This window comes from Molothrus ater, chromosome 5 (genome assembly GCF_012460135.2).
Source record: "Molothrus ater isolate BHLD 08-10-18 breed brown headed cowbird chromosome 5, BPBGC_Mater_1.1, whole genome shotgun sequence".
NCBI classification, from domain to species: domain Eukaryota; kingdom Metazoa; phylum Chordata; class Aves; order Passeriformes; family Icteridae; genus Molothrus; species Molothrus ater.
Genome location: NC_050482.2, coordinates 26,617,418 through 26,631,449, shown reverse-complemented (window position 1 = coordinate 26,631,449; position 14,032 = coordinate 26,617,418).

Here is a 14,032-nt window from a genome sequence, read left to right as displayed (position 1 = left end):
AGTCCTCTCATATCTGAGAGATGCAGTTTCCTCTGTATTCAGATTTTCTCCTAGGGGACCTCTGGTCTGGGCTCAGTCCTCGCTGGATCACTGCCATCTGACTGATTTCTTTGTTCTGTGCAATTGAAACCTGTTGCAGATTAAAATATTTCAAGACAAACTCTTGCTAGTCTCCTTAAAGCTGTCGGCCTAGTATATAAGGAATTGTAACTACTATTTATAGTCAATTTAGCTATCCATCTTGGCAGGAAGTGAAACATCTTATTTGTGAGAGACTTCATGATGATTCTGTGCATCTCAGTGCAGAGTTCTTTTTCCATTTAAAGGACAGCAGTTTTCACATTTTTGCAACCATAAAAGTATTACACAGTGTAATTGGAAGGAACACTTACCCTTCCCAAATTGTTGATATAGTCTTCTATCCTTTACTTAGGAATAGCAAGTACTAATACCATTACTTGGCATGAAATAACTATTTGGAAAACTTTCCATCCAGGTTCTCTTTGCCATCTCCAGGTGTCCTTGACAAGTAAAAGGTCTTTATGGTAGTTTCCAACAATTTATGTTGCATAGCTTACTTTCACTTCTTTGTTAGATATCTAAAAAAGCAATGGGGTTTCTCATTTCTAATTAAGTTGCCTCTTCCCAGAGGATTGTTTTACGAGTACCACAGACTGTACTCCTCACCTGCTGTTAATTTCTTGCCAGCTATTCATGCACTGTATTTTCTTGTTCCTACTGCAAAAACATCATATGAAAGTCACAGAATGGGTCAGGTTTGAAGCGGCCACAGAGGGTCACCTGACCCAAGCTCCCTGCTCAAGCAGGGTCACCCCAGAGCACATGGCACAGGATTTCATCCAGACAGTTCTGGAATATCTCCAGTCAGAGAGACTCCACAGCCTCTCTGGACAACCTGTTCCAGTGCTCAGTCACTCAGTCACACACCGTCAAGAAGTTCTTCCTCATATTCAGGTGGAACTTTCTGTCCATCAGGTTCTGCCCATTGCCTCTTGTCCCATTGCAGTCCTAATGCTGACACTTCTACTTTAAACAGTTCCTTTCTCAAATGTATTTTTCCATGTAAATGGTACATGGTTAATAGCTGTCACTGAGAGCTACGTTTAAATGCCCTTTAATTTGAGAGCTGTAGCTTTCACTGAGGAAATAGGAAGCAATAGCTGAAATCTCCTTACACCTACCACAGGATAGCTGAGCAGCCTCTTGTTGAGCTAGTGGACAAAGTGGGAGAGGGGACAATAATACTATCACTGCCTTTCTTGTCCTGTGTAAACCACTATTCATCAGAAGTGCTCTAAACACCTGAGCAGACTGGGTAGGGTAGGACAGAGTGATGCACAAACAACTCATTTTTGATTGTGAACTAGGTGCTAACTGACCACTATTGCCAGGAGAGGCTATTTAGATGTTCAGGAAAGGTGTGTTTGCATATTTCCAAAGTTACATGACAAATTAGTTGGAGTTTTGAAGACCTCAATTTTGAACATAGATGAATGAAGTGACAGCTGGAAATAAGGTGCTGGCAAAAAGCTGCATGATGATAACATTCAAAGAATTATTATCAGGGTAAGCTAAATAGTGTGAGGCATCTAGTGAAATAATCAGATAATGGCATTGTTTGGTTTGGTTTGGTTTTGTGGTGCTGTTTTGCTGTTGTTGATTTTTTGTTTTGGCTTGGTTTGTGGGTTTTGTTTTTTTTTTTTTTTTTTGGGTTTGTTGTTTTGGGTTTCCCAGGGAAAACAGAAGGAAAAATCCTACTAGGATCAATGGGCACAGTCATTATTCTGTCTGTATGATGTAAAAGGAAGAGAGCTTCTTAACTCTATTGCTCTTACTGCTGATCAAAGATGGATCTGAAAACTATTTTTTTCTCTTCTAAGGCCAAAGCAAGCATCTTGCTCACTTTGGAAGAGGTGGGAAGGAAGAGGATACTCCATAGGTGTGCAAGACTTTCCTGGCAGCAAATAGGAAGAGGGGATAATAGCAATTGCATTTGCCTTTCATTAACCTTCTCTTTTCTGGAAGTTTCCCCTGACTTGATTTGGGCATTTCAGTCTTGGCACCTAAAACACAGAGCATCCTGACACAGGTGATTGCTTGAATGAATACAGTGGGGTTTGGATAAGTTTGCACTTGAGGATACTCCTGAGTGGGGATGAGGGGTCCCTGTGAAGCAGAGGAAGGGAAACAGTGACATTCATTGGCAGATCTTCCTCAATTTTTTAAAGTTTTCAGTTTTCCTTTCACATTAAAAATCACTGAATTGAAAACACAGACATACAGTTCCTCTATATTGAGACGTAATTTTTATGGAGTATATAATGTATGAGACCTTCAAGAAGAGTTTTATACAGCTTGGCAGATTCACCAGTTGAGAAAAAAGATAAATACTTTGGCAATAAATGCTGGTAAAAGGGGCTTACAATGGGAAGGTTTAGAACAGGCATAAAGGGGAAATCTGAGCAAAGCTTTTTAGGAGACAGTACATTCTTTTCCCACTAGGTGGTGGAAATCTGCCACCATCGAGAGCTTTGAAAAACAGGAAAAAACCCACATAATTATGAAGGGCAGGCTGAATTAAGATAGAAAATAGCTGTAATAACAGCTTATGATGTATCGATTAAAATGAGTTCTCTGCCTGTCGAAGAGACAGTCATAGAAAATGATTCTTAATGTTATCCCCGACACAAAGGCAAAAATGTCAGTTTGGGAGGTTTTCTGATGTTTTAGAAAAGGAAATGAAAGGATAATTTAATCGAAATGAATTCTCTCTCCCTCTGCAGAAGGACTGTCGACTGTAATTTCAGACCATGGGAACTCAGGAAACAAATCTCTCATGCATGTATTTATCTTCAACTGCCAAAATATATTTTTTTAATTAGCAGTTTTAATTAACATGCATCATAGATCTCTCACAGCTCAGGACTTGCTGCTGTGTAAGCACTGTTTCTAAAGGTGTCCTCATGGTGGCAGGCAAACAATCAATTATTTAACAACAGATTTGAAAATTGCACCATTTTATGTTGTTTTTGGCATGATTCATGGCTGGAACAGCAGAGACAAAGCTCATGCTCTGGTGCTAACATCACAGAAGGAGCAAGGCTTTGGTAACTCTTCTAGTACACCACCAACAGACAGCTGTTGCTGACTTCATGCATTTTCCTTCAAAGCTACACCCAAGCCATACCTGAGATATGTTTAAAGATGAAAGCAACTATCAGAATTTTCAAAGCCATTGAGGATGTACTGTTTTCACTGAAATTCATGGCTCTTATCTCAGCAAGACATCCCAGAGGTGAAGTCATCAGCACAACATTTTGGAAAAAAAAAAAAAAAAAAAGATGAGATACCTTCAGTTATTGAGTGCTCTTTTGGTCCTGCCAGTGAGGGTCATACCAGCTCTGCTTCTCCATGGCACTGCCAGGGAACATGATTTTTGATGTGTTTGGTCTCTGTCCTTGGCCTGTCTGTCTGATCTCTGAGCAGCCTCCACGTTCCATGGGTACCCACTGACGTGTGCAGTGGCTCTGGTTCTTGCTCTTACCTCTGAAGAAATTTGCATTCCTCAGTATGACCAACACCATTTTCCCTGCCATCTTCGGAAGTTCCTGCCTCTGCACTGTTCTTCCATGCTGCTCTCCTTTACTCCCAGGGTCAGACCATGATTTCTGACTGTGGTTTATGCAGTGATGCTGCAAGCAGGGGGTGTGTGCAGAACTAGACTAGCTTCACACCCAGTAAGAAGCCAGAGAAACCACTTGTAGCCAGAGTGCCAGTGCTGTCTGTAGCCAGAGTGCCAGTGCTGTCTGCCCACACATTGGTGTGCCAGGATACCTGGCTATGTTTCCTACCTGATTGCCAGATATGAGTGGAGCATACAGTGATTAATCTGAAAGCAGTGTTGCATACTCCTCAGTGAATTCATCATTCATGGACTTGGGTGGTTACTGAAGCTGATCTACTTTTTCTGAGAGGTTTTTAGGTTTGGGGTTTATTATTTTGGATAAATATTATGTTGTTGCTCAGCTGAGGTCTAATCCAAGTGTGCTGGCTACATGTACACTAAAATGGTATGCCCAGGTCAGACCTGAAATGCAGTGCTGTAGTGATGAATGACACCAAATCTCTGTTAGCTAGCAAAAAGTAGACATGTGTGATCATAGCTAGATTATTTTTCTCCTATTAATTAAAGTCAGTTTTTTTCCCAGACTGCTTTTTATGGACCACTGATAACCACAGCAAATAATACTATATAGAAAATTCTAATATTGGAGATGGATATCCCCTTTTTATTTGATTTCTGGAGTGTCATTCAAAAAGTAAAGTTTTTGAAGAACTCAAGATGGCCTCGTTTTCTGTTCTGCCTAAACATAGGGAGAGGAATTTCTGCATTCCACAGATACTCTCTAATAGTTTCCAGAAATCTATTATTCATTAAATGTTGCACCTAATTTTAGGTCTCTCATTTTGCAATGTTATCCTTCACCCTCAAAAATCTGGTATCACTTACATAAAGGTTATTTTAGAAGCTCCTATTACACAGGATCACATTAGCAATCCAAACCATTTCTTTCTTCTCTATGTGGTGACTTCCAGCCAGGACAATGTGATTAAAATGCAGGAGTTACAGTACTTTTCTTCAGCTTTATTTGGAGGAGAGATGGCTTCTTTGGGGGCACCTAACAGCATCCTGCCAGTATGTGAGGGGAATGTGTCAAGGAGAGTGAGCCAGGCCCCACAAAGCAGTGCATGGCAGGATGATGACAAGGTGCATGAAGTGCAGGGAGAGAGGTTCTGACTGGATATAAGGTGCAATTTTTTCATGAGGGCAGTCAGGCACTGGTATGGGCTTCTTAGGAAGGTTGCATATCTCAGCCTTGGAGTTTTTCAAGAACTGTCTAGATAAATCCTTAAGGAACTTGCTCTGAGCTCACAGGTGACCCTGCTTTGAGAAGAAGGTTGCACTAAAGACCTCCTGTGACATCTTCCAATCTTAATGATCCTAGGATTTTCTTTGTTCATGATTGTTGACATTATTAATTCCTAGATGTACCACAAAACAAGTGTTCAGTGCAGTAGCCTTCAGCTTGATCCAACACTGAGAGGCAACACCACTGCCAGTAACTCTGGTGGCCCAAGGTCAGTTTGCCAGGATGAAATATTCCCAAGAGACCGTGGATCACTGAATTCAACATGGCATCAGATGATTTGTTGGAAAGTCTTCTCAGGGATTTCTCTAGCACCAGCACTGTGACTCTGAAGAGAGATAAGCACAACAGCAATCTGAAGAAATTGAGATTTTTATCCATTCTTGTATGCCTGGTGTGATTAGCTAGCTCCCAACATAAAGTAGTTGCTCAAGCTATTGACAGGTGGTGCATACACTCCCTTTCCCTGTGTCTATTTTTAGTGTGAGCTCTTTGTGGTGGGTGCTGAGGTTTTTATCTTGTATTTTGACTAGAACAAAGCAAATTCAAATTCAGGTGGTCTTAGGAATCATAATAAACCAAATGAATGCTATTCAAGTCAGAAACATGTACAACACATCCATGCATCAGTGGTAATTGGAAGGTGTTGTAATTCTCTTAGTGCAAGAAGGAGAAAGAGAGTAAGGCCAGCAAGATGCCTGGAGGACAGAGCACTTCATATATTAGAGTGCTATGAAGCCAATCCCTCTGCCTGGCTGCTTCAGAGCTGTGATTTTTGTAATTCATATCACTATGGCAAAAGAGAATTTCAGAGCTGTGAACTGGCGAGACAACCAAAGGACTGGTAGAAAGTGAGAAGGAAACTTGATGGAGGAATAATTGTACTCTCCTAATTCCTATATTCTACATGGCTGTCCATGTGTGAAAAGGAAAACAGTAATACCTGTTTAAATAAGATTATGAATATGGAATTCAGGATAAAAGTACAAAATGATATAATAATAATAATAATAATAATAATAATAATAATAATAATAATAATAATAATAATAATAATAATAATAATAATAATAATACACTTGTATGTACAATATAATAATATAATTTTTATTAATAATATAATAATGCAATTGTATCATTTGTGTGCATGCTTGTGTTTTCTGAGAGGCTGACAAGAGTGTTTTATGCATGAGTGGAACCAGTAGAAATCTATATGTGTCTGTGAAGAGCATTGTGACACTTTGGGAGAAACAGAAATTACATTTAAAAACTGAAAAAGAATCTATTAATATTCTTACATCTGGATAAGGGAGCTAGTGCTGGTGTACCAACAACTTCCCTTCTAAGCTTTTCTGATTTCTGAATGCCTAGAATAAGAATTTCTTTTGCCATAAGTTTTTTACACCCAGAAATATTACACCCAGAAATATGCATGTGTGTGGACATGCCCAAATGCACACATGTAAGTTGTATTAAATTCACATACAACTAAGCACATAAAATAGAAATTTTTTAAAATGTTATTGGTCCTCTAAAATGCTTTAGTTCTTACAGATACAGTTGCAAGAACAGATTTAAAAATCCAGGAATGTAGGGTCATACAGATATAACATTTAATCTTAACATGTACTTTTTTAGGAAAAGTGATCACATTTAATGTTAATTTAAAAAATACTTCTATCCAATGGGGGCAATTTTAAACTAGTCTGAAAGATTGCTTGGTAAGCAGGAGACAAATTCCAAGTGTAAAGTATTATGTCTGACATTGAAATGATGGGAAATTGCAGACTGAACATGTTATAGGAGAAATTTTCCTATATCTCAAGGTCCAAAATCACATAAATGATTGGCTCCCTAAATTAATGATAAAAAGAAGTGGTTTCACCTACTCTTGTACTGAAAATGTCTGCTCCTCTAATTTCTACCATTTTTCTTTTTACCATGAATCTGATTTGAAGAATTTTTTTCAATTTGATAGCCCTCCTGATGTTAATTTTCCATAGAAATGAAGAGAAAAACCTGTACCACAGACAGCAAGAGTACTTTAACCTATTCACAGGTTTTCAGTCCTGTTCTATGAAGTCTCAACAAGTACCAACAATAAATTGAAACTTTTTTTTGTACAGATTGCTGTCCTGTGTAAGGCCACAGCCACCAGCCATCACACAAAGCTAGGACAGACAGACATGGCTACTGATACCAGCTGCTTAAAGAGTGAGTGCAAGATTGCATCAAGCCTTCTGTAAATTTCTGTGGTGGTGACAATTATCTTTTTTTCCTTTGTTATGTCCAAGCCAGAAAAAAATTTCTACTCATCTGAGCACATAGTTTCTTTCCTGTAATATTTTTCCCATATGGATACAAATGGGAGTTTTGCCACTGACTTCAGAGATTTTCACCCAGTTATGTCTAGAACTAGGTGCAGATATGTACCTGGAAGCTCTTGGAAACTTTCCAAGTGGCTGAAGCTGTATCTGTCTCCCTGTGGCTCCTGGGAATGTTAGTTCTGCCTGAAGTGCTGGATTCCCTAAATGATACAGGAAAATGTCAGGTGAGGCAATGTACATAAAAACTGCTCCACTCCTTGGTGAGGATGATGGACTGAGAGCTGGATCTTCCATATCCTGTTAGCAATGCTCTAGGTTGCTGATTGCATGCATTTTTTTCAGTCTTGTGTTCTGAATTAGTGTATGAACCATGAAATATTCACTCTTGGTAAGAAGTGCCCAGTTTCACAGCTAGGATGGAGAATGTCTCTCAGTGTGGATTGCTTGTAGCCCTGCAGAGACAGCACTCAGCTGGGTGTGGGTTCCTGGCACCCTGAAGCCAAGGAGCTAAATTTGGGGCTGCCTGGCCTGTTCCTCAGTCCCTGAGGAGTGCAGAGGGGCTGCAGGGGAGGCACTGCCCTGAGCCACAGCTCCCCTGGCACCTGCAGCGGCAGCAGGGAGGGAGGCTTCCAGGCTTACCCCACAAAACTCAGATTCACCGAGGGAAAGGATGAATCCTGTTCTGGACCACTGCCCCATGGGTTGTGGTAAGAATTTGCAGTTTCTTAAGATGCCCCATGGCATGAGAGCTACAAAAAAGAGCAGTGTTAGAGGGAAAGAGAAAACAAAAGGTCCAACAGCAAAGGTGAAATGAAGAATATGACTGTATTACTGGGACAGGAGTGTGAAAGAGAGGAGCAGAGCAATTTCAGTGCAGCCCAAATTGTTTTATGCACTGTCAGCTCTCCTGTTGGATATTAGCATCATTTACTCTTTAGAAGAAAACTGGTATAAGCAGCAGGTTCATTGTGTGAACAGACTTAAGCCAAAATTAAGAATATTCTAGCATTCTGAAATCTCACTTGGGAATGTAGTTTCAGGCTTCTATTTTATTGATATCTTGCCAGAAATTATTTCATGAAGATTTTTAAAGGTTTGAAAAGTCCAGATCTATATATGATTGTAAATTAATTATATATTGGAAGTACTGGAAATTATGTCAAGTACTGTTACTCAAATCTAAAAAAAAAGAAATCAAGGCAGGCTGAGATTGATTCTCCTTTTTCAAATCTACTTTTAAAAAAGTGGCATTTTGATATTAAGGGATTTTTTTCCAAAACTGCATTCTACCTTATTGGCAAAAAATGATGAAGTGCAGTTATATTAGAATGGCATGTTGAGTCAGTCACAGCATGTGAACTGTTACAAAAGAGAGAAAATGGGCATGAAGAACAACTTAGCTGCAGGTTATTGCTTTACAATGTTTTACCATCTATGACTTTTATGTAGAAATAACCTAGGAGCTCAATCACTTTAAGCCTAGAAATGCTTTTGAATTTTAAACAACAAACAAATGAAAAGAGCTGATTCAGTTTTATGTTTTTATTATTTCTCCATGCCAACTATCTCTAATCTGGCAGTTTGAAGGATCTAAAAATGTCATGCATAGCAAACATCCTGAGCGACCTCAGGCTGAATACAAATGGCACAGTTTAATTGAAATTCCATTTTTGGTATCAATTCCTGCTTCCTGACAAATGTTGTGAGGAAAAAGCTGTCCTTACATAGCAAAGCTTCTTCCTTTTTGATGTATCCTCTGACTCCAGTGGCAATTAGGTGGCAACTGTCCAGGCCAAAGTTGTTGTTCCTCAAACCCTTCCACTGAGCACAGTTTGTGCAGAGCAGCAGAGGAGATGCCTGTGGAGTTACAGTAAGTAGGTTCCCTGATGATGTGTCAAGTAACAGTCTCTATTCACCCTGCAGCAGCAACATCCAGTGTGATTCCACTTTTATGTGCAGAATTGCACTGGAGCTGCACTGAAACAAAAGTAACAGGTGTGAACTGGGCTTTGTGGTTTTAGTGTGTCTATGAAATGACTAGATTTGAACAGAGAGGCTACAGCCAAAAGAGATTGCTGTCTGTTAAGGAATGGTGCTGTGCTTGTTTTTACTTTAGAACATTTGAGAAAGGCATAATTGTGTGTAATACAAAATAAGGCTTTTTATTTTTAGTGTCCTGTGCAAGTTGTAGTCATTTAGTCAGTACAAATGGATGTTGATCATTACCACTTCATGCTCACACCATGCAGGTCACCTTGGGAAATGCTGAGGTGGAAAAGGTAATGTGAGTAATATAAACTATATTTGGGCTATGTAGAAGAGAATGTCCTACAATAGAGGAAATATCTCCATATTACAATATATCAGCTTGAGGTTCAGTTGTACCATGCTCCCTCAGGAAAACATTGACTTAAACACATTTTTGTAAGCAAGGAGAATAGAATACAACGCTTCATAGTGTTTTCTGTATTTTATTGGACACATAACCAGTAATCTTAGGAGCTGATCCACGGTCATTTTCAAAGTCCTCTATTCAAAGAACAAGGATATTCAGGAAAAAAAAATACAAATCTGATATTTTTCTGGTAGAGGTCTTCAGTGTTTATTCACATTAGGATATCCATTAAAATACATGACCATCTTAGCAGATGCATAGATAACAGCTGCTGTCCCTCACAGTTCTCTGAGCTGTGTGAGAAAACTGTAAGTCTATCTAGTAGCAATTAATGGTGATTATGCTGATGCTTATTCTATTTAGAGTTACATTCTGTTTCCAATAAAATCTTTCTGAAGCTGCAGAATTAGAAACTCTTTCTTCTATTTGTATGTGAGCATTCATTTACTGTGGTTATATTTAGTATTGTTTGTGAATTTTAGTAATGATAAATTTGTAGGAATGCTTGAGAAATTGGTACTCTTTTGAATTTATTTTCTGTTACTTATTTTTATACATGAAAAACAGTTGTGGCTTCAAAGAATATCCATAAATCAGGTTAAACATTCCCATGTTTGTAATTCTAGAGAACAAAGTAGTCACTAGTTTGTCTGTGATGAGCAAATCTGCTGTGGGGGTTAGAAGGAAAGAGTTTTCAGCAAAACTCCCAAACTTTTTAATGGTAAAATAAAGAGCTGTCAGAATACTGAATGAATTTACAGTTATTTTAAACTTCGATTATAGTATCAAATTAATATTATTTTTTTCTTTCCTTTCAATGTCAGCCTACGGATGTCAAGTTACATTCTGAAAACAATACAGATCTAAATTAGACAAGCATACAAGAACTACAGGAATAAGCAAGTACTCATTAGAGATAATCAGCATCAAGTGATGTCTGGGGCATGTCCCAAGTAGGTTGGATTCCCTCATCTCCATGGCTTTTGAGGGCCACGTTAGATCAGCCCAGGCTCAGCCTGTGTACCAGAGTAGATGTAGCAAACCAAAGTTGGATAGCAGAGCACTGCAGCCTTCTTAGCTTTAGATACACCCCTTAAGTGTCCAGTGACATGTATCTGGCACTGAAATAGGAAAACAAAAGGCTCTGGCAACATTATTTTGAAGCAGTGCTTAAGAATCTTCCCTCTTTTGCTCTGTAAGTTATGTTATACAAAAAGTATCTACTGTGTTGGAAAGGATTTGGTCCTGGCTCAGCTTCCCAGGATGGTGCAGTGAAATAAATCCCCTTTTGGTCTGAATCCCCTTAGCAGTTTTGGATGTTCCTTTGTTTGCTGGGCCTTTTGGATACTTATCCAAATTGTTCAGAAATATCTTTTTAGTTCCCTGCTTAAGACAAATTCACTTGTCTGTTTGGCTACTTGCACTGACAGATTGCCCCTTAACTGAAGAACATGTAGGACAGTCCCTACTAACTGAAAGGCCTTTTGGGTTTCATTTTACCTTGCTTGTGTCCTTCTGAGCACTGATACAAGGAAGAAGAGGACAGGGCTCATGTTTAGAGCTTCAGTACAAAGCACATGGCAAAGTTGGATGCTTCTGGTCTTCATGCAAAAGACGAGGATCCATACACACCTGGGTGTCACTGTCATATTTTCTGAAAAATCCCTTTGCCAGGATTTCTTCTCCTGGGAAGCTGAGAAGCCTCAGAGAAAAATGAAAACTATAATTATCTGATTCACTTCTCCTGTGTTTTGCTGCTGTGGAATGTGGTTTGGACATTGTTTACCAACTGGTCATTGTTTCATTGGTTTCATGTGAATAGTTTTAACTTAATGACAAATCATAGCCAGCTGTGTTAAGGCTCTGGAGAGAGTAATGAGTTTTTCATTAGTATCTTGTTAAGCCTTTTTGTAAGTATCCTTTCTCTATTCTTTAATATAGTTTAGTATATAATTCTTAAATATAATATAGTAGCATAAAATAATAAATTAGCCTTCTAAGAACATGGAGTCAGATTCGTCTTTCCTCCCCATGATGGGGGACCCCAAAAATACCACACCTGGGTAGTTCAGAAAGCAGAGTTAGAAAGCAGCATTTGTGTTCAGATGTTGGAAGAGGCTGCAGATATCAGATCTGCTACCAGAGAAGCAATTAATATTGAGGGAATGTTTGCTAGACCAGGTGCTCCAGCACTGAAAACCAATCAATAACAGAAAAAAAAGCTGCAGGTTATCTCAGGTTTTCTGTCCTGCTTTGTACATTCTTGTTTTGGTTTATCTTCACAAAACAAAATTAGATTTCAATAGCAATAACTGCAGCTGCAGTTGCAATCCCTGTAATGTTTCCTTATTGCCCTTTGAATAGGATAACCACTGCCCTCTAAAAGACAACTGAAAAGAAAGCATATAATTAATGCTTAATACTTAAATTTGTTTGTGCTTTCATTTTTCCCTTTTGCTGTCTGTGCTTTGATAAAGAGAACAAAAGATTTTTAATGGTAGTTGACAGTAAGCAGGCTTCAGTAGCAGAACTGACAGATTATAAGCAACTATTGAATTTCATATTGTGACAGAGCTGTGTTAACAGTTTTAATCCTCAAAGTCTGTGCACTGCATCAAAATGATTCCAGCAGCTTTACAGGACAATTCTGTTCATTCTGTCCAGTATTGAAAGGAATTCTAATCTGTGGACATCAGTAATATTCTGACTGTATCTATCTGACTACCTCCAAAATTTTGAGTGCTTTGTCACCAAACAGGCTCTGCAGTCTTGTGCTCCTATGCTCCCCATACACCCCAGCACCACAGCAGTACTGTTACAGCCAGGAAACACAGGCATGTGAGGTAGGCAAGGCTTGCAGGGAATGGTGACATCTTCTATCAACAGACTGGATACAGCTGGAATACCTGAAAGTGCCACAACTTAATCTGGAAAAATCTGAGTTCTGATCTGAGGAAATTTCAATTGACAGATGTGACTTAAACTTAAGTAAAACTGAGTATCCACCAATAGGTTTTAGAGTGAAGATCTCCTACACTTTTAACCTGCACAGAGAAGAACTTCATGCTGCAGCTCTGCAATGACATTCTTTTCTTGATATGGAGAAGAAGCCTAGGTAGGTGTTCTGCATCCCCTGGGTGTGTCTAACACACCAGGTATTCTATCTCCTACCTTGTGTTGACTTGGCAGTGGTGGTGAGAACATTCATCAAGTCATGCCACGGGCAGCATAGAGGAAATGCCTGTCTCTGGGCCCCTAAAAGGTGGGAGATCCTGAGTTCTATCAAAATTAAGACATATCTCAGCCTGCCCAGAAACAGGCATTGAAGTATGCAGGAGATATTATCATAGAAAACCTTATACTTAAAATCCTAGGTCTACTACAGCAACCTAGCAGTGACATTGAGAAAAGAAGTTGTTACATGTTCTCCTGGTCTTCAGCTTTAACCATAGAGCAGTTTTTCTGTTTTTAAATATCTCTGCAAAATATTGAAATAAATAGAGGACAGTATTGTTCAAAGATTAATTTGCTGCTGAGGTTGTTTATGCAAACTATATCTTCTGCCGAGTAGTTTAATGTTCTAGTGAGTCATATTGCAATTACATGTTTCCCCTTAGTTAGATGACAGTAATTAGCTATGCTACAGGAAATTGCCTAAATGGAAAATTTTATGTAAGCTTCCTATGAATTTATGGAATATATAATGAATATGGTTTTTCTATGCAGCTGAAAGATATAAGTCTTCTCTTTCATCCCAATTTTGCACTGTTTTAAACCTATTGATTTCAGGAAAATTATGCATGGTTTACCCAAAAATGGCTTTTGTCTCCAAATGAAAACAGAATCAGGTTACTGCTTCTGTATCAGAATTGGTAATGAGGCAACATGTTGCTTTCTTTGCACTTTAAAAAATTGTTAACACAATTGCTTGTGCCTTGGTTGAGAAAAAGCGTTAGCAAATATAGAGTCTGGTCTACCATCTCTACCTGGGATCTCATCTATTCAGTCCATAGAAGATTTTCTTGCACATTTATTTGTCCTAGACTTTAGATATAACTATTAAAGTATTTTGTAACATCTTCACTCTAATTTGTGAACAAACATACAGATATATATACATACATTTCTAACCACATCTTTGAAAGGATAAGAAAAAACACACACAGTTCAGTACTGGTAGAGCTGAGCAATTTATCCTGATGTGGAACACACAAAGATTTAAAAAGAATCTTAATAGCATAAATTATTGTAATTTACTTTTTAAACTAAGGTCTAGTCACATCTTTTTAAGATTCTAATTGTGTGAACTCAGTGTCTTTGTTATACTCTGTTTAATGCAACATAAAAGCAGTCTTAAAAAA